Source organism: Trichogramma pretiosum, unplaced genomic scaffold (assembly GCF_000599845.2).
Source record: "Trichogramma pretiosum strain Unisexual culture from Peru unplaced genomic scaffold, Tpre_2.0 scaffold113, whole genome shotgun sequence".
NCBI lineage: Eukaryota > Metazoa > Arthropoda > Insecta > Hymenoptera > Trichogrammatidae > Trichogramma > Trichogramma pretiosum.
The window spans coordinates 393,925-405,735 of NW_019640797.1; positions in this window are offsets into that span (position 1 = coordinate 393,925).

The following is an 11,811-nucleotide window of genomic DNA, read 5'->3' on the forward strand; positions in this document are numbered from 1 at the left end:
TGCTACGTGCAGATCGGAGCTTAAACCCCAGAACCGTATAAAATCGCTCGCTTTATGGCTCGTATATATAATACATCTCACGCGCTTGGATGTGCTTATAGTATATATGATGTACAGTAAAAGACGCGCGCGCGAGCTCTCAAGACGTTTGCCCATTAAATCAGAGCATGCACGGGGAGGGAGAGGAAAAAAATGCAGCTGCAGCTCTCGGAGCAGTACTACCTACTGCAATCATATATGAAAATGAACTATACACACACTCGCGCGCGCTTCGCCATAAAGAATAGAGACGCGAATTACCTCGCGAGACTCGACGAACGACCGCTGGAATCTTAAATCACTTTAGGGACTTTTGTTCGCTGCTGCTGCTGCTGCTGCCGCTGCTACCGCTGATGCATACATGCATATACGTTTATAATGACGCGCTCGCATGCGCGCCACGATATCAACCATTGCATCGCATGGCACGTTGGACACATATCTATGCGAAAGGTCGCGAATAATTACCGTTTCACTTTGCCACACGAGGGAGTCGCATTAGCCTGGATACGCGGCGAAAGAAAAAAAAATAATAATAATCAACGTTGATTATTAAATTGAGCATCGGCCAGCAAAAATGGTGCATCATAAGCTACGCAGTACTGCCCGCGTAGGTCGGCTGAACGTGTGTATAAGGACGGCCTCGCGGTATAGTGACACACCTGCAGCACTGCACCGAGCTCACTCCGTGCGCATGCATAATCAAGTATCGTAATCGCGGTGCCTCGATGCACTCGAATCTCATGGCGTACGTGTACGTATGCATGATGCATCAGCTGCGACTTGTTTCTTTCTCAGCGACTCACTTGTCTTGGTGTATTTTTGGAGAAAAATTTTATACCCAAATTTTATGTCAAAATTAGCAATGTTAACGGAGTAAAAAATTATGTACAATTTGAAATGTTTTCGAATTGAATTACCAATTCATTGACGTGTTATTATGGCGATTATTTAACCATAAATATTGATAGCTTTCAGTGTTAAAATAATTCAATTCAAGTGTTTCAAAAGATTAAGGCCAGATTTCGGTTACTTTCATCCTCCGCCACTAGATGGCGAGTATCTTCATCTGATAATCTGCAAGTGGCGAAGTAAACATAATTGTATAAGTCGACGTTTTGAAATCTCAATTCAGTGTAATGCTCAATCATCGCAAAGCCAATATCGATTAATGAAGCATAGTTATATAGTAACCCAAGACTCAATCTGCTTTACCAAAATTTTCGTTTCTCGTCCCGAACGATGAATTTTCACGAAGAAATAATAAGATCCTAAACGATCGGCATTTTTCTATTAACTCGCGTGCTTATATGCATGTGCAGTAACGCACGTTTCTCACGACGGCGTCGGCGTCGGACCATAACGGCTGCGCGCATAATTCAAAGGTAAATAGCATAGAATCGCGCAGCTTTTCTTTATTCTCTTGCGACTGCGTGTACGCGGCTCTCTGTGCGATGTGCTTTTTTTTATAATAGGCGTGCGCGTTTTGTATGTAATCATAGCGATGCAGACACCGCACACCACACCACCACCACCACACGTCGCAGCGCGGTATTTACTTACGACACGTTTGTCTCGTCTTCTTTGTCGCGGAAAACGAGAAGAAGGAAAAAAGGAAAACCGTAGAAAATTTTCACGCCTGTATGTACACCCCCCGTTATTTATTTTTCTATCGAATTTTTTTATGAACAAAGAGCCCCGCGCATCTATAGGCGCGAAGATAAGCTCGAGTATTTTCCGTAAAGGCGCGCGAGCGCGTATTGGGATTGCCACCGCGCTTCGAATTCCCATTAGAGAGCCTGTAAATCAAAGGATTTCCGACGCAGCTATGTGCACCCCGCTTCTGCTGCTGTATTATATACGCACGCGGCGCGTCGATTTCATGATTATTTGCAGCCTCTTAAGTGACAATTTGCTCTCTCTCTCTCTCTCTCTCTCTCTCGACGGCGTGTGTAAGTGCGAGCGCACAATGCCACGTTCGCTGCTGCTGCTGCGAGATGTTCCGCCGGGATAACGAGGATAATTCCCAACTTTTCGCGCGAAAAACTTTATTATCCCCACGCAGCATAGCTTCGTGACAGAAGAAGAAGAAAGACTTTTTACAGTGAAAAACGTCATCGGTCTAAACGGCGGCTCGCCTCGAGACATCGGTGTCACGCAGCTACTATACGCTAATAAAAGTACGCTACTTACACCGAGCGCGCGCGAAAAATTGAAAAGTGCGTACACGGTGTAGTACTCGGTGATTCGTTTCCACGAAACGAACGGGGCTGCGTCTTTGTCGCGCGTATCATAACGTTTTTTTGAAAAAAAGAAATGCCGTTCGGCCGAGGCTTGGCAAGTGTACTTATGACGATGACGACGAGAGCACACAAGAGAATATACAAGCGCGAACAAAATATAATGATATGCGTCGAGCAATTTGGTGCATATTAATTATCATAATGATTATCGAATGTATGCGAACTACGTGATTAGCTGCGAGCCGTGGCATGTCGGCTCGTGTTTATGTTAATCAGTTTTGATTCGTTTGTGTAAATATATTTAGTTGCTTGAAACTCGAAGCTCAAATCGGCTATCCGCGAATGTTGTGTCGAACGATTATTATGCGAATTTATCGAATGTATAAAAGGGATTTTATTGCGCGTGTTGATTTTGCTTGGGAAAACGAGCATTAGAATTCTAGAAACAACAGTATAATGGCATTAATAACTTGATTCGTGCATCATTCATACATTTTATTACACTATAATGCAACTATATGATCTTTTATTTTTCTATAATGAGCTCGGAACAACGATGATGATGATGATGATGATGAGCGGTATATATACCTTTCAAAAAATCGGGTCTCCTAGATGAAAGAAAGGAGGTGTATCAATTCTCGGGAAGTTTCTTTCATATGATATTTATCCAGCAACTTCTTTGAAACCCGCTCGCGTTATGAGATATGATTTATTCTCGCGCTCGGCCTGGCCCTGCTCGAAAACACACCCACTGTTTTAGTGACGAAGCCCGGCACCGAAACAATATACATACACGTTGAAATGTGTGTATAGTATTATGCATAGGCTCGAGGTGTGTATCAAAAAATATATTCCACCGATGATCTCGCAACGGCCTTAAATTATACGTTTGAAAAAAAATCTCCGATTTCAAAATTATACCCACTGAGCTTATAAAATAATATAAAAACAATGCAGTTCTCGTTTACGTATACGCGCATAATCAGAGGAAAAAATCCATATATTTTATATACAGTTTCGTGCGTATATATACCCATAAGTACGCGTGCATCGACATTAAGATAATGCAGAGAGAGAGAGAGAGCGCCGCGCCGCCTGGAGTTTTGCCATGGCCGGGTATAGTAGCGTAAACAAGCGCATTAAAGAGCCGAGAGAGCGAGAGAACGGAGAAAAAGAGCGAGAGTCCGCATTAAATGAATTGATAGCGACAATTAATCGAGCGCGCGGACACGCCGGGGTCAATTTGAAGAAAAATTTCCTCCGCAAATGTGTAGGTAGGATATATAGTATATATAGCCGCCACTGCAGCACTTCGATGCTTGATTGGAATCGCCCGGCGCGCAAGGTTAACGCGCATTACGTGCATTATGTGCACGATGTTATATATATATAGGCAGCGGCGCAGGAATACACGGCGTAGTTGAAATAGCTCGAGCCATTCGGACCCGTGTGCATCGCCGTATACACACACAGAGCTTTATATACTCTCGAGGCTCGGCTGCGCACAGTTGAAAATAAAAATAAAAAAAAAAAAGAAGAAGGAAGGAAGAAAAAAAAGAGCGCCGTGCTAATAAATCGCTAGAATACCCTTCAAACGAACATACATACATACACACAGATATACAATATACGTGTGTGTCTTATCGGCGCATTGGGAAAGCCGACGATGCGGACCATTTCACTGCACATTTGCGCGCAGCAGCAGCAGCAGCTGCATCGAGAGCCTAGCTATATAGCTGCTGCGCACTCGAGAGGATTCCGAATGCGATAATTCTTGGCGTTCGCTGCTTGCGGATCTCCCTCGATGCGAGCAATGGTTATGTATAGGTATATCTGTATGTATGTATAATGTAGCAACGATGGAGAAGCACAGCACACGTTATACGTCGATATGCCGCCGCTAAAGGGAATCCCTATTCCTGCGTTTGGGAAATTATTGCTTGTTTGGCAACTACCACTACTAGGCACTACTACTGGTTATAAGGCTCTCAGTATGCCATTCCAAAATAAATGCTCTGCTATGTGTGTTTCACATACACACATCGAGCGAGCTTTCCACGAAGGAATGAATAATTAAAACGTGCTTATTACGAAGCTCCAAGTGAACCGACGCGTTGCTCGACGATATTTCGCAAAAACGAATGTAAAATAAAAAAAAAGAAAGGCAAAAAACAATTAACGGAAAAAAATTATTCCTCGTTTCCCTTCCTCGGATTGTATAAGTAAAGGACGTCTCGCGAACGACGACGCTGCACTCGTAAAAATGCGCGCGCGCGCGCGCAAGAATGAGACAAGTTTTTACAAAGAAAAAGGTCATTAGAGTTGAAAGTGTAATTATGGAAGCGGGCTGGGCGCGCGAGAAAATGGTTATTAACGATGGGGCTCGCGATAATTAGCCACCCTCCCCCTCCAAGCTCCTCCGAACTCATACTACTATAGAGTCGAAATAAAAGGCCGCGCTCGAGCTCGATAATAATAAAACGATCGTATAATAGTGTGCGCGCGGACACACAGACAGAGAGAGAGAGAGACTCCTTAGGATCGCCGAGCTCATTAGCTCGACGACGACGACGACGACGACGGCGGCAGAGGCGCCCATGAAGCCAAGCGTAAAAGCGCATATAATTGATAACGCGACTGACCGTTGCAGCCGAGAAAGAGAGAGAAAAGAGGCAGTGTGCCGGCAAAAAGGTCACTTTAAGTTTCCGGCGCTCGCTCGACGTTTTAATCGATCGGGTCGCGAACTTAATATTTATACGAAATTTATATATCGTCGCACGGCTCGAGAAAATCGCCGAAATTCTCAGCAGCCGCCACGGGACAAAAGTACATTATAAATATGCTCATTTTCACGATCGTCGCTTGATTAAAATACCGGTCCATAATGCGTTATAATGTGTATATGTATACGCGAACCGAGCGACGATATTCATCTCGTGTGGGGTTTTTTTTAAGCGTGTGGCCGACGTTATACGCGGTGGACATAATACGGGGTCGCGGCGCGTTATAATACGTCGCGAGCAGCACACGACGACGACGACTACACATATATAAAGCTGCACACAGCATTCGAGTGCTCGGGACCGTTTATTATACGTCCTCTTTTCTTTTTGTCCGCGTTAGCCAGAGCTCGCTCGCGTCGTCGTCGTCGTCGTCCGCACCGTAATTGTGACGTTAAGCAGGATAATGAGGCTTTGAAATGTAAAATAAGGATTATTCAAAGGACGTGTGGTGCGCGAGCAGCTCTCGTACGCGTACACGTACACTCGCGAATTTTTCAGTTTAGAGAGAAATTGCTCGGCAACATGCGAGTGAGAGAGAGAGAGATGAAGCACATCGAGGAAAATGAGCCGTATGTATGCCATAGAGTAGTGCGAGTGCAAGAGTGTGTGCAGATGAGGCACGCGCGCGGCCGAACGAACGAGTTTTACTTCTATCCCGGTGATGGTCGTCGTAGTCGTAGTCGTCGTAGTATACGTATACGGGCGTGCAAAAGCTAGAACCCGAGATAGAGCCATATTATATTAGAAACGCAAGATCCAAAAACTCATTGGCTCGAGTAGTGTACACGCTATCAAAGAAGTATATGGGATACTCCGTGCATATACACGCGAATCGCCCTGGACTTTATGTATCTCTATATTTATACACATATTCGTGCCTGCGATGCGCACACACACATCGCAAAACGTTGCACCGTTAAGTGCAGATAAATAATCGCAGTTTTCTATTAATTTCCGGTTATATATAGGCACAGAGCTTGTAATTGCCGCGCGGCTTTTGCGCTAAATTGGGTTTCTCGAGACTAAACGATCGCCCGTCCATCGTGCGGGCATAGTTGATATAAAATATATTTCCAGTTATTCGGGGCATATTATCCGATGCATTTCCCTCGACGGTCAGTATATAAGCGCGCGTGTATCATATTTCACGCGCCTCGCACTTCGGAACTTGTCTCTTTCTGCTGCAAGCGGCAGATATAATCCTAGCTAAAGTGTGTCCAATGGCACGGATAGCAGTTTAGACTTTAAATAATCGATACACGATCGTCAACGTCGTCAACGTCGTCGCATGTGGCAGCAGGGAATCTCGCGTGCAAGAACTGGGAGGGGGGGCTAGAATTGCAACGAGAGTCACAGCGAGAAAGAGAGTAGTAGGAGCCACGAGGAGTGCACACCACATGCAGCAGCCATTAAAGGCAAGGACAAAGAAGGTACGGTTAACAAGGTCGCGTCGCTCCGCGTCATTGCCATACTATGCAGACTAGTGTGCTATATATAGGTATAGGTATATATAATAACGAGCCATAATGCCACTGCACACGAGAGAGAGCTTCGATTTCGTCCTTATGAGAAACAGAGAGCGCGAGATGGTCGTTATTATATAAGGGCCCCAAAGTCGCGCGGCGGCGATCAGCGCCATGGTATGTGTACACACACTCGTATACACTGTAAACCCTATAAATGTAGTAGTAGTAGTAGTACACGCGTGCGTGCCTGTATGCACAAGCTCGCGCATAAAAATACTTTTGACGGCCCTTCGGGGCTTCTCTCTCTCTCTCTCTCTCTCTCACTCGCTATACACGCAGCTGGACTCGCGTACAGCGCTCGTATAATATACACGCACGCATCGACCACTACGACGAACCGAACCGCCGCCGCCGCGGTCGTGATTCAAAAGCATGACGTCGGCGAGAAATTTGCAGCGCTGCAGCAGAGCTTCTCATTGCTGCAACAGCAGCAGCAGCAGCAGCATCAAATTGGACGAGCGTTAATTGGGACCGCACTGCACTGCACTGCACAGATCGGTGAAAGCAGCAGCGGCAGAGGTCCGCGCGATGAAATTATTTTATGACTCTGCCGCAGTATGTGCGCGCGATCGGCCATAGCTAGTTGAAGCTCTCTGTCGAGCGGATGCACAGTTTCTAATCCGCGCTGTTATAGTTGTGGTGCGTTACACACGTATAGCAGAAGTACATTAACGCCGTGATATAATCGCGAGGTGCAATTTGGCATGTACGATTTGGAAGCCGCAACGAGAGTCGAAATCGATGCATAAATCGTTGCACCGGCCGGCACGCGTGTCGTTTTGTCGTCGTTGAAATAATCATCGTTCGCTGCAGCTCGTGGACTAAATGATCGAGGTTAAGCCCTTTCGTATACCCGCCGTTCAAGTTACGACTGCGCCGAAGAAAACGAATACAATAAATAACTGCGCGCGTAATGCGCGCCCCTCGCGCGGAAAAGAAATACATAATAATAATAAACGCGCGCAGATTTGCGACCGTCGCTTGAGTCAACAATGCGTCGGGCAATGAAATCTTTTATTCTTCCTCTACGTCCATGCATATACACCGCAGCAGCGACGGCAGCGGCTCTAAAAGCGCAGTCTTATACCCTGATGCATACATGTGTAATGCATAGCTATGCAAGTATTCTCGTTAGCTTCAAAAATTTCGAGGTCCTCGCGGTGATTTTTCACTTCTTCTTCTTCTTCTTTTTTTTCCTCGTAATATTTTTCATAAAAAAAAACCGGCGCGTTTCCTCCTTCGTAATATCTCCGCGCGCTGCATGCCTTAAACGCCGTCGATAAATTATATTCGTCCAGGAGTGCGGCACAGTGAAGTTCTCGTCCTGTCGTGGCCTGCGGTGCGCACGGTACGCGTCGTTTTAAGCGCATCGAGGTAGGAGACTCGAGAGCTTGTGGTTTTTTCTTTATTATTTTATTAAGCCCGCGCGCGCAGACGAGGTATAATATTGACATGGTCGCTCCGACGTGCGTCCCGGTATATATGGGCTAAAAACAACTCTTTCGCTCTCTCCCGTGACATACCCACGACTGTATTACGGAGCTTAAAAATTTCTCTTCTGCCAAAGTTAACGAAACTCAATATTCATGTAAACGATGCGCGCGCGTATGTACGTATATGAATACCAATGAAAACCGCACAATGTGTGCGAGCTGAGTAGATGAGAATATGGATTTTTCATGCATACAACACCCATGTCGGCTCGCGAGCATATAGTGTCTGATAGTATACAGACACCGCATAGAGCGCGGAATTTTGCACCGAAAATCTCGGCTTGAACAAATTAAAGTTGCCTCGGCACACAACCCTCCCCCGTATACACATACGATCTATAGTGCTGCTGGTATTTCATACCCATTGAAAATAATACACAACGAGGTCTGTCAATTTCATCGGAATTTCCAGGCATTCTCGGTTTAAAGATTTTTCGCGTTTCGCTTCTGCCTCTTCCTTCTTTTTTTTTTCTTTTGTATCTTCTCTCGCGCTCGCTATATTTATACGTCGCTTCAGTAGTACAAGCAGTAGTAGTAGTAGTAGAGTCAACTTGGCGCCGCGCCGGACTCAATATTTTGTTTTTCTCCTTTCTTTTTTTTCTCTCTCTCTCTTTCTGAATCTATAATAGCTTTGCACACGGGACAGTGTATACATGAATATTATATATAGGCATCGAAGTGCGCGCGCGTCGCGCATGCATAATCGAGGCGCGCTACAACAATTTTTAAATGACTCGTCATAGATCCTCTTGCTCGAAGAAGAACATCGAATAGGAGGGATGCGAAAATCAGCTTAATTATACACGACGTCGCTTATATAGAGTGCGCGCATACCGACTCTCTCGAGTTCCACAGCTCGTTATAAGTAGCTGCGCGAGCAGCTACTAGTATATAGTAGCCAAACAACAAACTCGATCGATGTTCGCTGATTCTCTAATAAATATATTTACGATGTCAATATTTTAAATAGGGATTTAAAGCTCGAGTCGTTGGTTAATAACCATCGCCGTGTATACTTATGTATATATTTCGCGATCGATTGGCAACGAGTATTATGTATATAATAACATTCGATCGCGCGCGCGGGGTTTTATAAAAATGCAAAACGAGTTGTGTGTGTGTACGTACCCGCGCGACAAATCGTCTCAAATTACTACGTTATATCGAGAGAAAACCAATCGCTGATGAAGCGCGCGCGACGACGACGAATCGAAATAGCACACAGCCGCGACAGCGGCAGTCGCGATGCGCAGCAGTTATATATAGTGGATTCTTGATCGATCGATCGATCCAGTCTCACTGGTTTTCACTGGTCGCGAAATAATTGAGTGCGTACGTACATCGGGCTCGTCGGATCCGTTATACACACACACACACGTACACGCGGATACGTATGAAGCCTGCGGAATTCTGCATTCGCGCCGAGTCGCGATGACGTTGCGAATGCAGCATTATCGTACGTATGTGTAGCGATGTCAACGATGTGTGAGTTTTCAAAAAAAAAAAAAAAAAAAAAAAAAAGTGGAGTAGATCGCGCGAGCCAAACGGCCTCGTCGTCGTCGTTGTCGTCGTCATCGCATCGCTCGTCAAACTCGTCGATTATTTCAAGCCCGGCGTTTACCGACCAGAAACATGAAAAAAAAATACGTGTGTACTCGCCCGAAAAATATATCACGGATCGTATGCCGGACGATTGCAGCGTGTATAACTGTCGATTCGCTGCGTTGCACACGTATAGGTAGTACGTGCACTCGAGGTCGTTATATCGCATTCCGAGATTTGTATATAAAGGCACGTATTAACCCACGTCATACACGATATAGCGATATTTTAATTGTTCATCTCCTCTCTTTCCAAGATGTCTTCGAATCAATCGTGTACACGTCCGCATCGATCGGTATCTTTACGCGCGTCGACTCTTTTATTCCTTAATTATTATACGTATTCAACTGACACAAGCTCTTTTACTCTTGTATGGCAGCCCTATGTGACGTACGTATCGCGCGCAGCTTTGGCCAGGTCGTCATTAAAATATATCCGGTTGTCGCGCCCCGACAAAGCTCGCGCGTCACCGAAAGCTCGGCTCCGTGTATGTATATTATATTCATCGGCGTATACGCAGCGTATAGGAAAAAAAGAAAAATGAGAGAGACGCGACGCCACGAAGCGTACGTTTTTTTTTTCCTCTGCGCCCATCGGTATATACACATACACAATAAGATAGATCGGAAGCTGCTGTATATATCGGCACGAGCGAAAGAGGAAGAGAGAGAGAAAGAGTCAGAGCCCCTGTGGCTCTTTTGGCTGCTGCTGCTGCTGCTGCTAAAGATCGAATCGCGTGCAATAATATACAGGAGCGAGAGGAAGACAGAACAACAAACACGATATAAGGGTCGCCCCTGCGAGCAGCTCCCGTATATATAGTCGAGTATACGTACGCGCCCATTCGGTAGCGAGAGAGAGAGAGAGAGAGATATAGCATTGAAAAATATCGAAATCCGATAACGCGCGAGAGAGACCACGCCGTTAACGGCTCGAATAATTTTCTGCCCACGGAAGAGCAGCGACGGCGGCGGCGCAGCACGCGAGATGATTATTCAGACGTCAACTCGTTGCTGCTTCTGTTGTATCCGTACGCGAGAGTGAGAGAGGCGCTCCTTCGTGCTCGCAAACGAGCAGCAGCAACAGCGGCGGCGGGACGGACCGTATCAATTTCTGCGAGAGAAATCGAGAGAGAGAGAGAGACACCGCTTGACTGCTTCTTTATATACTTCTCGTTCTGTATTATAAGAGTATTACTTTGTTCCTTCCCTTTCGTAGCCGCCGGAATCTTTTTTCTGTTTTTCTATAACTAAGGCAAGATTGCGCAGCTACGGTCAAAATCACTCGAGATTTCTTTTTTTCTTAAAAAAAAAAATGCGTCATTCGGTGCGGCTTGTACGTATAAAGCTGCACATTTCGCGCGTTATACCCCGATCGTCGCGACGAGTACCCGTATAATAATAGGCCATAAAGCTCGCGCGTCCCGTACAGATCCTTTGTTACAAAAATACCGCGGCCTATATATATACTACGGCGTTCCGGCTTATACTCGGGTTGAAAAACATCACCTACAATCGAGGACGATCGAGTCCCGGTGTCCCCTCCTTCTCCCCCATTGAAATCGAATTTATATCGTCGCGCCCGAGATTTCATTTGCACGGAAATTACAGCAGCTCTATACACTACCACCACAATGCTACACTCCGAAGCTGCGACGATGCATAATGTATGCTTTATTGTGTAGCCGCAGAATGTGTGTGTGTGCGTGTAAGCGCGTGAACTGCACAGCCGCCGCGGCCCGATTTACAATAATTGGAGTCGCGCTGTATAGGACACACGCAGTCGGCAATAATACCGATATATATGTGTGTGTGTGTGCAGTATATGTATGGTATAATAAGCACGCCACGCGATTCATTTTGTCAATTGGATTCCGCGGGTATGTATCGGCGAGGCGCGTTGAATAGCGAGCGCAGAAAAAAAAGGGGGGGTGAAACTGGCATCGAATTGGATTACACTGTATATGGGATCGGTTTGTAATGGCTCGTTATCTTTTATCCACACACATATACGCGCACGCCCGATAAAGTATATTTTGTGCGCTTTTTTGATGAAAACGTTGATGAAGGTGCGCCTTGGCGAGGAAAATACACGTTACATACTTCGTATATAATATCTGTGG